Source organism: Petaurus breviceps, unplaced genomic scaffold (assembly GCF_028583685.1).
Source record: "Petaurus breviceps papuanus isolate PSGF00001 unplaced genomic scaffold, PetGlider_PUasm1.0 90779, whole genome shotgun sequence".
Classification (NCBI taxonomy): domain Eukaryota; kingdom Metazoa; phylum Chordata; class Mammalia; order Diprotodontia; family Petauridae; genus Petaurus; species Petaurus breviceps.
In genome coordinates this window covers 4,812,025-4,828,696 of record NW_027187344.1, presented here as the reverse complement: position 1 = coordinate 4,828,696, position 16,672 = coordinate 4,812,025, and the positions used below count along the sequence as shown (strand labels likewise).

The following is a 16,672-nucleotide window of genomic DNA, read 5'->3' as shown; positions in this document are numbered from 1 at the left end:
ATGTTTTGATCCTTTTTGTCCCCAAAATAGGAGTGTAAAGTTGGGTTGCTCTGTTTGCTTTGCTTCCTTTGCCTGCTCATGTTGCCACTCAATTACTTGACTTTTGGGCTTTTTGCCACAGTAGGACTCTGCCACCAGACAGGGGAGCTTTGTCCCAAATGCTGGGGTTTTCTCAGCTGCCAAAGGTATTAGATGGATGCCCTCTCTGAAGCCTCCACATGCTCTGGCAAGCTGGTTGCACACCCCAGGACCTCCACCCTCTCACTTTGTCCATAGCATCTATGGGTTGATAATTCTGGAAACTGCCACAGCTGCTGGTGATCTGAAGTCTCTTCAGCTGAGGCTGGTCAGGCCTGCCCTGAGGCTAAAACCTCTGGCTCAAGTGGAGCTGTGGTTGGCTTCCAGAGCACTGCGCTGGCTACTTCCTGCCAGCCTGATGGGCTGCCTTCAGAGGTTAGCTTCTCTGTGTCATTTTGTGGGTTCTGTAGCTCCAAAGTTTGTTCAGAGTCACCTTTTACATGAATTGGAGGTGGTGGGAGCCAAAGCCTTGCCCAGACCTTTCTTTATTATACACAGGTACTCAGGGATAAACTGTAATACTTATTAATTTGGGGGGTTGCTGGCCACTCTCTTAATCAGAGAATCTCAGAGATGTGAGACACCTCAGGGTCCTTGACAGGAGATCATCTTGTCTCTGCTTGATCAATTCCAGAGATAGAGAGTTCCCTTGGTTAGCAGGTAGTTCATTCCATCACCAGGCCTCTCTAATCATTCTAATGCATTCATTGAACATGAATTTATTCCCATTATAAATCAATAATTGGTCAAAGAATATAAATAAATAATTCTCAAAAAAAAAGTCATAAACTGGGGCAGCTAGATGGTACAGTGAATAAAGCACTAGTCCTGGAGTCAGGAGGACCTGAGTTCAAATCTGGTCACGGACACTTAACACTTGTTAGCCATGTGACCTTGGGCAAGTCACTTAACCCCAATTGCCCTGCCTTCCCCCCTTCAAAAAAGAGTCACAAACAACTGACAACTATATAAGAAGCTGCCCCAAGTCACTCATAATAAAAGAACCAAATGAAAGCAATAATGAGGTTTCATTTCATACTCAGTAAAATGGCAAAGATGACCAAAAATGGAAATAGTCAAGATTGAAGGGGCTTCAGAAAAATAGGGACACTAAAACACTATGGTTGAAATTATGAACTAGCCCAACCATTCTAGAAAATGATATGAAATTATCTTTCAAAAAAAGGGATTAATATATCTATACCTTTTGATTCATAGATTTCATTGCTAGGCATGTTCCACAAGGAGATCAAACATTAAAAGAAAAGTCACATATATTCCAAACTACTAATAGCAATGTTTTACATGGTAGCAAACAATTAGAAGCAATGTAGGTGCCCATCAGTTGGGGGACAGCAAAACAAAATATGGCATGTAAATGTACTGGAATGCTACTGTGTCATAATGGTGATTGTGAAGAATTCAGAGAAGCATCAAAACACATATATGAACAGATTCAGATTGAAGAAACAGAACCAGGAAAAATATATATACAATAATAATAATAAAGAAAAGAGAATTTTAAAAAATAATCTGAGTGCTGCATATTTATAATGACTAAGCTTTGCCCTAGAAAAGAATGTTTAAAATGCATCTCCCTTCTATCTTTGAAGATTTGGGACAATTTGCATATTATGAAGGCAAAACGTGGTTAAGTATCAGTTTTAAGCTTCTTTTCTTTTTCTTTTTTTCTATTTCTAACCCTAGCATTCAAGGTCTGATTTGATTCTAGCTACATCACTCTGTATCATCCTACATGAACCTTCCTCTTTCACTCATCACATCTATGACTCCAAGATTTTGCATACCTCATTCTTGCTACCTGAAATGCCTCACTCAACTCTTCTGAACTGATCTAAATTTTTCTTTAAGCCTTCTGACTGGGGCAGCTAGGTGTCGCAGTGAGTAAGAGCGCTGGCCCGGGAGTCAGGAGGACCCAGAATTGGTTCCAGCCTCAGATACTTAACACCCATACACACAAAAAAACTGGCCAGTGTAACCTTGGGCAAGTTACTTAACCCCAATTGCTTTAAAAAAAAATTACTTCTGGCCAAGATGACTATATCGGCCTCACATCTGAACATGAGGCAGACCACTTAGCTCCCACATATCTAGTCGAGCAAAATCCTCAAGTTCACACAGACCAAATAATGATCAATCATGCAATTAAAAACTACAGTGAGTTCTTTCACCCTACAACTTCATAAGAGGTCTCTAAGAAGCCTGAGGGAAATAGGAAAGGGGGCCATCAGCAAAGTCAGAGGCAGTGTAAGATATCCTCCAGGTGCAACCAGAAACTGACCATAGACCCATGTAGTCTGGAAGACTCTATGTCTAAAGGCAGTAAAAAAATTAAAGACATTTTCAAGAAAGCCCCAGGGTAGTCAGATGGCCCCAGCATGACCTTTGATGGTCTAGGAAGTGGCAATGAGCATGTACAAGAGATTAGTAAATTGTTACACCATTTAGATTAAAATTACCCAGGACCATGGGCAATGAGATAAGAACACTCTGATCTAAGACACCATAGAGGATCCTGAAGATCCAATATTCTGACCCTCATAGATTGCGAGTAACCTAAATCTGTGATGTGGAGGCCAGCACAGGAACCCAGGTGACTCAGGGAAAGACCAAGAAGAGTTGATCACCTGATGCAAAAGTTCAGGAAAAGTCCAAGTCTGATCCTGACACAAAGCCCAAATTGAAGAACTAAAGCTGGAGAGATAAGTAAAATTAAAGAAAACATTAAAAAAATTAAAAAAAAATTATTGTAAAACTGGAGATTTCTCCCAAAGAAGCAGTAAGTAATACTACTGCAAAGAGAGGCACAAAGAAAACATGAACTTTTCACAAGACCTACATGAATAGCTGGAAGAAATGAAGAAAGGGATTTAAAAAATGTAAAATCTCTGGAGGAAAGAAGTAGAAGGAAAAATAAATAGTTTAGAAGAAAAAGTATAAACTTTACCCAAATAATAGACTTTCTGAAAACTAGAATATACTGAAGAAAAATCAATGACTCCATGAGACAGAAAGAAATATGAAAACAAAATCAAAAGAGAAAAAAATGAAGAAAATGCAGGATGTCTGATATAAAAAATACTGACCTAGAAGACAAGTCAAGGAGAGACAGTTTAAGAATCACTGGACTCCTCAAAAATGAATGTAACCCTGGCTTAAAAGGCCAATGACATGGGATTCTCCCTCATTGGTTGTGATCAATACTCCAAGGCTGCATAGCTGGAATGGGGAGGAATTGGTGAGAAGGAAGAAAAGGGAGATCCAGGCTCTTCAATCTCCTCAAGCTCTTCAAGGTTCTAGCATTGAGGCCATGAAGAGAGAAAGACTCTAGGAAAGAGTAAACACGTAAAACTTCTATTATATCCCTATTACCAGTTTGCTGCAGTAAAAATTTCAGAGAATTTTCCCCTCAGGTAAGATTAAGCTTGGTTAAGCTGAAACCTTACTTCAGTGAAAGAGCTCCTTCACTCTATATTGCCTGGTACATATTGTCACATGTATATTACCTCTGATCTCTGTTTTGTTATTAACTTGGATTTCTTTCATTTTTTGCTATGTGTATTCATTATGGAACTGGTGGCAAAGGGGTCAAGTCTTGGATATAGAACTTGGACCCCCTACTTCCCCATTAAGAAATAGTGTTCTGGGGTGGCCAGGTAGCACAGCGAGTAAGAGCACTGGCTCCAGTGTCGGGATGACCTGGGGATCGAATCCCGGGCTCAAACACTTAGCACCCACCCAGAAACACCTGGCCATGTAACCTTGAGCAAGTTACTTAACCCTAATTGCTTAGGGGCAGCCAGGTGGCTCAGCAAGTAAGAGCACCAGCTCAAGTGTCGGGATGACCTGGGGATCAAATCTGGGCTCAGATACTTAGCACCACACTCAGAAATAACTGGCCGTGTAACCTTGAGCAAGTTACTTAACCCTGATTGCTTTAAAAAGAAAAAAAGAAATAGTGTTCACTACACGTAGACCTCACTATTGCCATATTCTAAATCTGTACCTGCAGACCATAGGTACTGTCTGCATTAATGAGAGAGTATACTCTAGAATTGTAGGGAGAAATATTTTTTAGTTATTGTTATTACAATTCCATCTTAATAAAAGCCTTTTGTTTTGAACTAATCGTGTCTAGTGGCTGACTGTGGATGGGAGGTACAAAAGCAAATAACTAATCTCATGTCTTCTAGACCAGAGGTTCCCAAACTTATTTGGGCTACTGCCTCCTTTAAAAAAAAATTACTCAGCACCCCTCTGGAAATCTACTTTCTTAAACCCTTTAACAGTTTTTTTAAAATTTTGTGTCATTTAATCAATTAATTCGGGGCGGCCAGGTAGCACAGTGAGTAAGAGCACCGGCTCCAGTGTTGAGAAGACCTGGAGATAGAATCCTGGGCTCAGACACTTAGCACCCACCCAGAAACACCTGGCCATGTAACCTTGAGCAAGTTACTTAACCCCAATTGCTTAGGGGCGGCCAGGTGGCTCAGCGAGTAAGAGCACTGGCTCCAGTGTCGGGATGACCTGGATCAAATCCGGGCTCAGATACTCAGCACCACACCCAGAAATAATAACTGGCCGTGTAACCTTGAGCAAGTTACTTAACCCCAATTGCTTTAAAAAAAAAAAAGAAATTTTGATGATTCAATATTGCATCATGTAACATACATCATAAACAAGTCATTACACTCATATATAACTATCAATGCATCCTGGACTTCCCAATGATGCACAATACACTCACCTGCCAACACCTGCTTGTTAAGACTTGCCAGTAGACTTGACCACTGATTGGTTATAACTTGCTATTTGTGTGCTTATTTGGAAAATAGTGTAATCACTAAGATTTTAACTTTGTTACAAAACAAATGAAATATGTATTATGGTTTTTCAAAATTCTCTCCTTATGCTTCCACCATCCCTTTATTTCTATTTAATGTCGCCCCAGTTGCACTGGAGGCTACTACCACTCCCCTGGTTCATTCCAGTGTCCCCCAAGGGGTGGTATCACCCACTTTGGAAACCTATGCCTAGAGGTACCCTGACAGTTCAGACTCCTAAAATTTTGACTCAATGCTAGGTCTTGGGCCTTAAGAGTCTTCCTCTTTCCATTCCTTTCACTACCCAGGGCTTAAAGGAAAACCAAATCCACTGGAATGGCTAGGAAAGAGTAGACCAAATCATACAAAGGTAGAAGCTGGTGATAATCCCCTTACAACTTCAGCATAGCTCCATACTACTACCAACATTGATTATTTAATTAATCAATAAACATTTATCAAGGCCAACTATATGCCAGGCATTGTGCCAAGCACTGAGGATATAAAAAGGGGCAAAAGACAGTCCCTTCCCTCAATGAATTTACAGTCTAATGGGGGAAATAACATAAAAACAAATATATACAAAGCAAGCTATATACAGGATAACATGGCTAAAAGTGGGGACAGGAATGATGATATTTTTTTCAAATTTTATCTTTTTTCTCTAGTTTTGACATCTGAATACTATTGTATTCCTTCCTTTCTTTTTAGGCAGGATTTTCCAGCATTACTGTAGAGGGCCAGTACTGAGCCAGTTTAGTCATGCGTAGAGTCTGGGTCAGGATTTCCCTAGGCCCCGCTCCACTCTTTGTGAGGGCTCATTGTTGCTCAGGGTGATTGGCTCACCATCTTTCCTTGATTAGCAAGGGAACAGGGCTAGTGTTCACAGCTAGAACTGAGAAATGATCACACATGCACACAATGGAATAAAGTAGGTAGGAGGTAGAATACCAGATGTAATCACTTTTGCTAATAGCATATAAACTCTTACCCTCAGATAAAAAAATGGACCGCCTAGACAGCTTCCTGCCTGGCTTGGGTCTCATCATTCCCACACTCTCACGTTTGGCCCATGGCCCTTTGGTGCAGGCATCACATTACTGATTACAAGCAAAATACTTTTAGATTTTAATCATTTTGTGTTTCTGCAATTTACCCTTTTCCCCCATGAATTTTGAGTTGGATTAAGCTCACATTTTGTTGTTATTTTGGGGAAGAATTGTTGTTTGTTATATTTTGTAATTTTGGTGCCCATTTTTAAAAAAAAGATGCTTTTGTTCCCTTGTCACTGAAATTATATGAAGTCTTTCAAATCCTATTACTATTTTTGGCTTCTTTTTGTTTTGACTTTCTTTTTGCCTTGCAATTTGTCTTCTAGTTTCCTATGAACAATTCTGCTACTTTGGGCAACTTGCTGCACTTTTGTTGAATATTTATATAAGAATGTAATTCAGTACTAGGTCTGTACCCCAAAAGAGATTAAAAAAAACAAAAAGAAAAAGAACCTATATGCACAAAAATATTTATAGTGCTCTTTTCTGGGGGCAAAGAATTAGAAATTGAGGGTAGTCCATCAATTGGGGAATGGCTGAACAAATTGTGCTATGTGATTACGATGGAATACCATTGTTCTGTAAGAAATGATGAACAAGGGGGTGGCTAGGTGGCTCAGTGAATAGAGCACCAACCCTGCAGTCAGGAGGACTTGAGTTCAAATCCAGCCTCAGACACTTAACACAAAAACTAGCCATGTGACCTTGGGCAAGTCACTTAATCCCAATTGCCCTCCAAAAAGCAAAAAAAAGAAATGATGAACAGGATACTCTCAGAACAACATGGCAAGACTTGGATGGGTTGATTCAAAGTGAAATGTACTGTGTACAGAGTAACAGCAATATTGTAAGATGTGAATGACAGCTCTTCTCAGCAATACAATGATTGAAGACAACTCTGAAGGAGTTATAAAAAATGCTATCCATCCCCAGAGAAAGAACTGATGGTATCTGAATACAGATTGAAGCAACTTTTTTCTTTCTTTAGTTTTCTTAAGGTTTGTTTTTTGTCTATGTTTTCTTTCACATGACTATTATGGATATATTTTGCATGACTGCACATGCATAACCTATATCAAATTGCTTTCCTTCTCAATTGGTGGGGGTGGGGAGAGGAAGGGAGAAAATCTGGAACTCAAAGTTTTAAAAAACAAATGCTAAAAAATTGTTTTTACATGTAACTGGGGAAAAAACAAAATATTAAACAAAAAAAGAATGTAATTCAATAATGCTACAGATATCATCAAGTGTAATTTAGTTTCCTGTGTAGTTGCAGACATTGCCATTAATTTGAATACTTGCTTCAATGCTGTGTGTCATTTGCTTAGATGATCTCTTTATTATGTCATTGTGGTATAATAATTTGTATCTAGTTTGCTCATATATTGTGGTATGTATAATATTGCTGTCAGGGATGATGTATTTTGACCTTTAATGAGGTCCAAGTTGCTTCAAAAGTTTTGTCATTTTTTTTCCTCTAGAAATTCATAAGGGTCTCTTGGTATTAGCATTATGCACAGAGAATAAAAATAAAACTATTAGAAGGAAATTGAAAAGAAAGATCAAAGATTAGAAGACTTCAAATAATTTAGAGTAAGAAAATCAAATTGATTTTCATTCCATTTTGTAATCAGTTCTATTCTCTATCACCCCCAATATGTTGTAAAAATTTCCTAAGCTATGATTCTTTGTTTCTAAGTTAAATTCAGAAGTTTAGCTTTCTTCTCTCAGCTAAGTTGGCCCATAAATCACTTTAATTCAAAGAAACAAATTACCTCTCCATATCTGACTGCCCATGCACAATTAAAGGAGATCTGTTTGTTATCTGGCTAACAAACCTTGTAAGATGAAGGTGGACACCAGGAAGTCTGTTATCTCTGAAATGCTAGCTGTCCTCCAAAAAAAGTCAGGACTAGGGGTGGGGAAACTGTGACCTTCTAGGTCCTTGAATGTCACTTTTTAACTGAGTCCAAGTTTTACAGAATAAATCCTTTTATTAAGGAGATTAGTTCTGTGAAGTTTGGATTCAGCCAAAGGGCCATACTTGAGGATCTACAGGACCACATGTGGTCTCAAGGTCACAAATTCCCTACCCCTGGTCTGGACTGTTGTCTCTATGACTCTAACCAACCATGCAGATGGATACCACTATTAGACTTTCCATAGCAAGGAGATGGAAGGAGGGGTTGTTGCTAGTTTGCATTCTTAGCTTCCATATAATCATATCATTTTCCATCACCTATGGTGTTTCAGACTTTGTTTTATGCATTGTATTCTTTGCTCCCTTGGACTTCGCAGAACTACAGGAAGGCTAATAAGCATTACCTCATGGTATTTTGGTTGACTGAGGGGACAAGGGAAACATTTTATTGGTAACTGTTAGCCTTGCCAATAAATTTAATGTGCTCAGAACTTTGGGCCTCAGTTTACCTTTTTTTTTGAAAATAATATCAAGGTTAGAATTGGGGAAAACAAACCCTCAGCTAGTATTCAGTGACGGAGGTGAATGGTCTGAAATAGAAAAAATAATCAGACCAGACTGAGTGCACAGAGGGTTGATGCCTCACAAAATGAATATAATTGGGAAGCCAAGAACCTTGACAGAATGAATCAGATTTTGAAGAGTTTATAGAATCAGGGCACATAACAGAGGGAAATTTCTAAAGCTGCTAAGAAGGATTCTCACTGGTAAGTTCCATTGATTAACAGCTTAAGAACATATTCCAGTGTATGGGATATGAGGTAAAAGCAAGATACTAGAGATACAGGATCAAGAGAAGATGGAGTGGGGGGTGGTGGAGTCAAAATGGCAGAGTAGAAACAGAACTTCCTCACAGCTCTGGGTCCCACCTCCCCAAATCCATGTAAAAGGGGACTCTAAACAAATTTTAGAGCTACAGAACCCACAAAATGACACAGAGAAGCTAACCTACTGCTGAGGACAGCCCAGCAGGCTGGCAGGAAGAGGCCAGCACAGTGCTCTGAGGGCTGAGCCCAGCTTCACGCCAAGGTTTTAGCACCAGGGCAGGCCTGACCAGCCACCAGCTGGAGGGACTTCAGATCACCAGCGGCTCTGGTGGTTTCCAGAATTATCGACCCATAGATGCTAAGGACAAAGTGAGAGGTCAGTGTAGTGTGGACTTTGGGACCCAGTAGTTGGGAGCACAACTGAGGGCTGCAGCACAGCCACACCATGTAGCAGCTTCAGCTCCTGGCCTGCAGACTGTAGGGGGACCAAGTGACCAGTCTGAGGGATAATTGCTCTTGCTTTAACCTGCTTGGATCTGGATTGGGTCTAGGGTGGAGGTCCTGGGGTGTGTGACCAGCTTGCCAGAGTGTGTGGAGGCTTCAGAGAGGGCACCCAACTAATACCTCCGGCAGCTGAGAAAACCCCAGTGTTTGGTGCAAAGCTGCCCTGTCTGGTAGCAGAGTCCTACTGTGGCAAAAAGCCCAAAAGTCAAGTAATTGAGTGGCAACATGACCAGGCAAAGGAAGCAAAGCAAACAGAAGAATCCAACATTAGACTCCTATTTGGGGGACAAAAAGGAGCAAAGCATGGAAGAGGAGGAAGACAGTGAAGTCAGAACTCCTTCACCAAAAACTTCAAAGGAAAATATGAGCTGGTGACAGGCCACAGAGGACCTTAAGAAGCAAATAAGAGAAGTGGAGGAAAAATTAGGAAGAGAAATGAGAATGATGCAAGAAAATTATGAAATGAGAGTCAACAACCTGACTGAAGAAAATACCACCTTGAAAAATAGACTAACTCAAATGGCAAAAGAGGCTCAAAAAGGCAATGAGGAGAAGAATGCCTTAAAAAGCTGAATTTGCCAGATGGAAAAAGAATCTCAAAAGTTCACTGAGGAAAATCATTCCTTCAGAATTAGATTGGAGCAAATGGAAGCTAATGACTTTGTAAGAAATCAAGATGCTGTTAAACAGATCCAAACAAATGAAAGAATAGAAGGCAATGTGACCTATGTCATTGGAAAAACCACTGACCTGGAAAACAGGTCCAGGAGAGATCATTTAAAAATTATTGGACTACCTGGGAACCATGATCAAAGAAAGAACCTAGAAATCATCCTCCAAGAAATTCTCAAGGAAAATTTCCCTGACGTTTTAGAACCTGAGGGCAAAATAGAGATTGAAAGAATCCACTGAGCACCTCCTGAAAAAAGATGCCAAAAAGAAAACTCTTAGGAATATTATAGCCAGGTTCTAAAATTCCCAGATCAAGGAGAGAATATTACAAGCAGCCAGGAAGAAACAATTTGAATATTGTGGAAACACAATCAGGATAACTCAGGACATGGCAGCTTCTACACTGAGGGATCAAAGGGCTTAGAATATGAAATTCTAGAGGGCAAAGGAGCTGGGATTAAACCAAGAATCACATACCCAGCAAAACTGAGTATCATGTTTCAGGGGAAAATATGGTCATTTAGTGAAATAGAGGACTTTCAAGCATTCTTGATGAAAAAACCAGAGTTGAATAGAAAATTTGGCATTCAGATACAAGAAGCAAGAGAAGCATGAGAAGGTAAACAGGGAAAAGAAATCATAAGGAACTTATCAAAGTTGAACTATTAACATTCCTACATGGAAAAATGATAATTGTAACTGATGAAACTTTTGTCAGTATGAAAATAGTTGAAGGGAATATATATATATATACATATACATATGTCTATATTGGAGGGTATGTGGGCATATAAATACATATGTGAATGTGTGTACATATATATGTTTACAGGTATACATAGATAGAGGGCACAGAATCAATTTAATAGGAAGGGATGATACTTAAAAGGTGAAATTAAGAGGTGAGAGAGGAATATAATGAGAGGAGATGGGGAGAGACATAATGGGGTAAACTATCTCATATAGAAGAGGCAAGGGAAAATGGTTACAATGGAGGGGAAGAATAGGAAGGCAAAAGGGAATGGGTCAACCTTATTCTCATTGAATTTGGCTCGGGGAGGGAATGAAATACACACTAAATAGGGTATCTCACCCTACAGGAGAGTTGGGGGGAAGGGGATGAGATGGGGGATGATGGAAGGGAAGGCAGGCTGGTGGGGAGGGAAGTTGGAAGCACCCACTTTTGAAAAGGGATGGGATCAAAGTAGAGATAGAACAAGTGGGAGATGGGATAGGAGGGAGGGAAATATAGTTAGTATTTTACAATATATCTAGTATGTTAATGTTTTGCATTAGCTACACATGTATAACCTATACTGAACTGCTTATCTTCCCAATAAGGGTGGGTGACAAGGGAGAAAGGGAATGAATCTGGAATTCAAAGTTTTAAAATCAAATGTTTAAAATGATATATATATAGGGGGCAGCTAGGTGGCACAGTGAGTAGAGCGCCGGCCCTGGAGTCAGGAGGACCTGAGTTCAGATCTGGCCTCAGATACTTAACACACACACACAAGAACTAGCCATGTGACCTTGGGTAAGTTACTTAACCCCAACTGCCCTCCAAAAAGCAAAAAAAAATAATATAGAGATATAGATATGTAATTATCAATACTATTTTACTTGTAATTGGGAAATAAGATATACGGGTACTGGGGCATAGAGATCCACCATGCCTACTGGAAAAGTTGAAGGGGGTATGGGAGAAGATATGGGACAGAGAAGATTGGAGGAGGGGATATCCTCGGGGCTGCTATTTTGGGGCACTGGGTAGGGGAAAAACAGGGAGAAAATTTGTAACTCAAAATCTGGCAGAAATGGATGATGTAAATCAGAAGTTAATAAAGCATTTGAAAAATGAAAAAAAAGAGAGAAGATGGCTTCTGGAAACCTCATGAAGGAAGGAACCCCAAACAAAACCTCTCCAATGGGAAAAGTCATCAGGTCAAGGAAATGGAGATCAAGACAGCCTGATACATGAACATCACTATCAAGAGACAAACCAAAAGGCAATATTTTGTGTGACAACTGTGGGGAAGATAGCCACATCTTGGATGCCCTAGTAAGGAGGATGCAGCTTTGGTGCTGCAGAAGCAAGGGTCTCTAGTATTGGCATTGGGAAAAGGAAACAGGGCCAGAAAAGGTTACCCAGTCTGCATAAGTACAGTAGTAAGCATGAGTTAATCATCAACTCCTTGTTGGTTTATTCTATCTAGTCTCACAGTACCGGTCTGAGAGGTGCGACTGAGAGTATGGAATGCATTGATGAAAAGTGATTATCACATTTTAGTGCTTCGTTAAAGATTTGGGGGGGGGGGGAACTTTAGCCTGAAAAGGCTTAGACTTGGAAGAATGGGTAACAAAAAATAGTCATTATTTGGGATACATACAGCAGAGTAATCCTGAAACTTTCTGCAAGTAATTGTTTTTGTCAACAGGACAAAGAAGAGACTGACAAGAGTGTTGGATTGGCTAGAGGAAAAAGGCCTGAAGCTTTCAAAAGACAAGTTCAAGTATTGCAAAGACTGTTAAATATGAGATTCATGTAATGTATTTCTTGACTGAGAGAACAACAGAAAGAGGATAACCATCCAGCCACAGCTTCATCTCAGAACTCTGACAGAAACAAATGATGGTATGATACAAGAGTTCATTGTCAAGTGACAGAAATTTGCGGAGAAATCTTGGTGTTCAAGGGCTAGACACACAAATGAGGAGATTCTCAGGAAGCTACTTCATATCTAGACTTTTAAAGCCTGAACTATTTGCCCATTAACAAAATATCACCCGAGACAGATGGGGGTCCAGGAAAGACAATTAACTGCAACCAGCCATTGCAATGAACCAGAAGAGCAATGACTACCAACCAGTTGAGTAACTCAGCTCATCCTCTCCCTCTCATTCTCCTCTCCAAAGGAAGGTAAATTTTGATGACCAGAAGCTGCTTAGTTAACTTGGGGTTTACTGTCTAGATTTCTTTCTTCCTTTCTCTTTCTTTCCTTCTTCCTTTCTCTTTCTTCCTTTCTCTCTCTTTCTTTCTTCCTTCCTTTCTCTTTCTTCCTTTCTCTCTTTCTTTTCTTTCTTTCTTTCTTTCTTTCTTTCTTTCTTTCTTTCTTTCTTTCTTTCTTTCTTTCTTTCTTTCTTTCTTTCTTTCTTTCTTTCTTTCTTTCTTTCTTTCATTTCCTTTCTTTCTCTCAAAGACAAAACCTTAAACCCACTTCACTCTGAAGTTCATAGATTGGACCATAATAGGTCCCTCCCCAAATTTCACTTAATGGCTGTATTTTGGGCCCTCCTGGCTTAGACTGGATGTCAATGGTAACCAGTTTCTCTTTGGAACAGCAACCATGAGGGTCTTTCCCTCCCAGTTTGATTTTTTCCTTTTTTTCTAATTAAAGGGGCCATACCTTGACTCACTTCTTAAAGAGGCCTATTCACTGAATGGGCCTCACTCAAAGTGAGAACCTGAAAAGTCCTCAGCCTAAAACATCTCCCATTACATCCTGGGCCATCTCCAGTCTTCCTGAAGAATATCTGGCCACTGGACCCAGATGGCTCTGGAGGAGAAAGTGAAGCTGATGACCTTGTACAGCCCTCCTTCACTCAAATCAAAGTCAACTGCAAGTCATGTCATCATTTCCTTGATGTCATGGTCCTTTTTGAAAATGAAGGACAAAAGCACAACTGACTACCAGCAAGAAACTGCCTTCCACTTATTCAAAGACTCTCTGAACTAGGCAATGGCTCAAAAAGAAAAAAAGATATTTTTGAAATTTTAGTTATTTTTTATAAGCATTTTCTTCTTTCCACCCTCTCTCTGAAAAAAATAATAGGAAGGAAGGAAGGAAGGAAGGAAGGAAGGAAGGAAGGAAGGAAGGAAGGAAGGAAGGAAGGAAGGAAGGGAGGGAGGAGGGAAAGAGAGAGAGAGAGAGAGAGAGAGAGAGAGAGAGAGAGAGAGAGAGAGCTCTCATAATAAATATGCATAATCCAGAAAGACAAATTTTCACTTTGGTAATGTCCAAAAATGTATGTCTCTGTCCCCTGAGTCTATCACTTCTCTACCAGGAGGTCAGTAGCATGCTTCAACTATGAACTCATGGTTCACTACTGCATTGAGCAGAATCCTAATGTCTTTCAAAGTTGCTTTAAAAAAATGGTGTTGTTATTGCGTAAAGTGAGAAAGAGTTATTTCAATTAAAGAAAAAGTACACAGCAACTCAGCAACTAGTTCTGATAGATTGTTGTTGTTTGTCCTTCATGACATCAGGAAGGTGAAGCCATGATTTGCAACTGAACTGTATTTAAGTGAAGGAGGGCTGTGCAAAGTCACCTGTCTCACTTTCTCCTCTGGAGCCATCTGGGTCCAGTGGCCAGATATAGATCAGGAAGACTGGATATGACCCAGGATGCAGTGGAGGACCTTGGCCTTTTCAAGCTAAGGTCTTCTGACTGAACCCCAGACAATGCCTTGCCTGCCTAGATCATCAGTTGTACTGACTCCAAAGACTCCAAAAACACTCACACAGAGCATAGTAACACTGCTGGCCAGGCCAGTCCTCCCCATGCTCAAATTGAAAAGAGCAAGACTGCAGTTCTCAGGAGGACTCTGTCCAATCCATACTAAAAATGAATTTGGGTATAGAGAAGGTGATGAATGACCAACTCTAACCCTAAATGCCTCTAACTCTAACCCCTAGGTGAGCTTAGAAAAAGCAGAATGTGCTCAAACACACTTCATGACCTCAGAGTCCAGCTCTGCTGAAATCCTTGTTGTAGCTGCAGTCATCTCCTTGATCCCCTAAGGAGTTGCTTTAAATCTATGATTTATAGGGACAGAGACAGACAGAAAGAGACAGAGAGAGAAAAAGACAAAGAAACAGAGACAGAGAAAAAGAGAGAGAGAGAGAGAGAGAGAGAGAGAGAGAGAAAGAAAGAGAGAGAGAATGCCTAGAGAAAATGCAAAATAGATTTTACAATTATGATATATTGATATATATCCCCCTGGACAGTTTTCCTGGATGGAGTCTCACAATTGTAGAAAGAAGAATGATTAATTCTCTTTTACAGCTTCCTAGAGTAGACAGAGAAACTTCAATGCAGAGCTCTCCAGCAGATATGTCATCAGCTTTGGTTGAGGGAGGCTGTGATGACCTTGCCCTTTGGTCATTTGTCTTCCCATTGCTTACCCCCTTCTTAAGTGTCTTCCTCATTCTTCCCTGCATACCCCATCCCTCCATGGTCATTTTGAAAGAAAAATAAATATCTTCCAGAAAGGAAGGGTCAAGGGAGTGGCTAAAGAGAAAGTCATACCTGAAGAGAGGAGCCAAGGAAATGGGTGGGAGGAAGTCACACCACCTCATCACCATCAGCAACCCTAGAACTAAAGACTGTAAGTATGAAAATGGTCTTAGAGTATACAGACTTTCAGGACAGAATGAAGTTTATCCACCTCTCCAGCTGACTCTGATGAGTCACAAAGACTTTGTAACCAGATACTGTGAACCGCCAATAATATTCTGCTAAGTGCCAGACTCACTGTGTAAGAGAACTTCTTTGGAATCTGAAGCAAGAGAGCAGGGTTGAGTGTAGTAGGAACCTTTCCCTGCCAAAGAAGTGGGTTGGTTACTTCAGAGTGATGAAGCTACTCTTCATGATAGTGTCTATCACCTCTGGAACATAAAGTTTGTATATTAAGTTCTTATAAGTGCCTTTCTGGAAGGAAGTGCAAAAGACTCAGCTGGAAATACAATGTCTAAGTGAAACCTAGCTTCTTTTTATATTGTGGTATTGGGAAGTCTATGTGATGTGGAAGAGAGCAATCCTTTTTTTTTTTTCTTTTCATTTTTCAAATGCTTTATTAACTTCTGATTTACATCACTCATTTCTGCCAGATTTTGAGTTACAAATTTTCTCCCCGTTTTTACCCTACCCAACACCCCAAAATAGCAATCCCACAAGATATTCCCTCCTCCAATCTGCTCTCTCCCATGTCTTCTCCCATACGCCCTTCGACTTTTCCAGTAGGGCATGGTGTATCTCTATGCCCCAGTGCCGGTATATCTTATTTCCCAATTACATGTAAAATAGTATTAATAATAGTATATATATTTAAACATTTGATTTTGAAACTTTGAATTCCAGGTTCATTCCCTTCCTCCCTTGTCACCCACCCTTACTGGGAAGATAAGCAGTTCAGTATAGGTTATACCTGTGTAGCTAATGCAAAACATTAACATACTAGATATATTGTAAAATACTAACTATATTTCCCTCCCTCCTATCCCACCTCCCACTTGTTCTATTCTCTACTATGATCCCATCCCTTTTCAAAAGTGGGTGCTTCCAACTCCCCCCCCAGCCTGCCCTCCCTTCCATCATCCCCCATCTCATCCCCTTTCCCCCTACTCTCCTGTAGGGTGAGATACCCTATTTAGTGTGTATGTCATTCCCTCCCCGAGCCAAATTCAATGAGAATAAGGTTGACCCATTCCCTTTTGCCTTCCTATTCTTCCCCTCCATTGTAACCATTTTCCCTTGCCTCTTCTATATGAGATAGTTTACCCCATTATGTCTCTCCCCATCTCCTCTCATTATATTCCTCTCTCACCTCTTAATTTCACCTTTTAAGTATCATCCCTTCCTATTAAATTGATTCTGTGCCCTCTATCTATGTATACCTGTAAACATATATATGTACACACATTCACATATGTATTTATATGCCCACATACCCTCCAATATAGACATATGTATATGTATATATATATATATTCC

The 16,672-nt window shown here is 40.1% G+C and overlaps 1 protein-coding gene across 3 annotated transcripts in view; it reads right to left on the bottom strand.

The window, feature by feature from the left end:
- The window catches only part of ABO (ABO, alpha 1-3-N-acetylgalactosaminyltransferase and alpha 1-3-galactosyltransferase), a 65,623-nt gene that overhangs the window by 34,121 nt on the left and 14,830 nt on the right, over positions 1 to 16,672 (bottom strand). The window lies entirely within an intron of this gene.